Source organism: Trachymyrmex cornetzi, unplaced genomic scaffold, assembly GCF_001594075.2.
Source record: "Trachymyrmex cornetzi isolate Tcor2-1 unplaced genomic scaffold, Tcor1.1 scaffold1293, whole genome shotgun sequence".
Taxonomy (NCBI): domain Eukaryota; kingdom Metazoa; phylum Arthropoda; class Insecta; order Hymenoptera; family Formicidae; genus Trachymyrmex; species Trachymyrmex cornetzi.
The window spans coordinates 36,725-37,524 of NW_017295865.1; the positions used below are offsets into that span (position 1 = coordinate 36,725).

Genomic DNA, 800 nt, shown 5'->3' on the forward strand with positions numbered 1-800 from the left:
AGGAGAGGGGAAAGATGGAAGGACATATATAATCAATACTATAATAGTTTTAAACGATTAGTATACAAGGAACAGTCATTCCAACAACATCCACGTGTTCGATCGTGAGGATAATACTGTAAGGATACACACCAATGCTCAACAACGCGGATATTGAAAAGTATCTCATGGAACAGAACAATCTTAACGAAGGAGGTGTGAAGAAACCATTCGATGATGAAAATCTTAATAATGGAAACACATAAAATAAGTAAGTGTTTTTTTCTTTGCATCCTTTTTTTTCCATTCACTTATTTTTTCTTTCAGACATCAAATCACACATCGTTCTATCGTACGCATTCTCGAGAGAAGATATCTGTTAACCGTAACTGGCTACAAATACTTGAACATTGGTATTAATGTCAAACTCCCTTCTTACGTAACTATCATTTTGGGAGATTCTCACGGTAAAGAGATTCCGCTTTCACCGGACATCTGGAAAGAGCTTCTCGAACAAAAACACGTCATTTTGTCCCTTTTGCAGTACGATGAGGATAATAGAGGAATACGCGCGACGCCGTCTCCATTGTATATCGGAAATTTAACGTTACGCTTCGGACGAATCAATAATCTACCAATACTGCGCTTAGAAACAAGTACAGCTCGTCTATCCATGTCGAAAAGCACTGTATTTAATATATTTAACCTTGAATACTGTGTGAATCGTCTCATTTCCTCCTTAACCGCAATGACTGATAACGTTGACAAAAAATTTTCACGACTTCTCGCTATCGCGTCCACTGTCACAAAATCTGCGAACA

The 800-nt window shown here is 37.8% G+C and overlaps 2 pseudogenes; both read left to right on the top strand.

Annotated features, from left to right (window-relative positions):
- The window catches only part of LOC108770630 (uncharacterized), a 903-nt pseudogene extending 795 nt beyond the window's left edge, over window positions 1–108 (top strand).
- Window positions 109–134: 26 nt separating this feature from the next.
- Window positions 135–584, top strand: LOC108770631 (uncharacterized; annotated as a pseudogene).
- The last annotated feature ends 216 nt before the right edge of the window (window positions 585–800 follow it).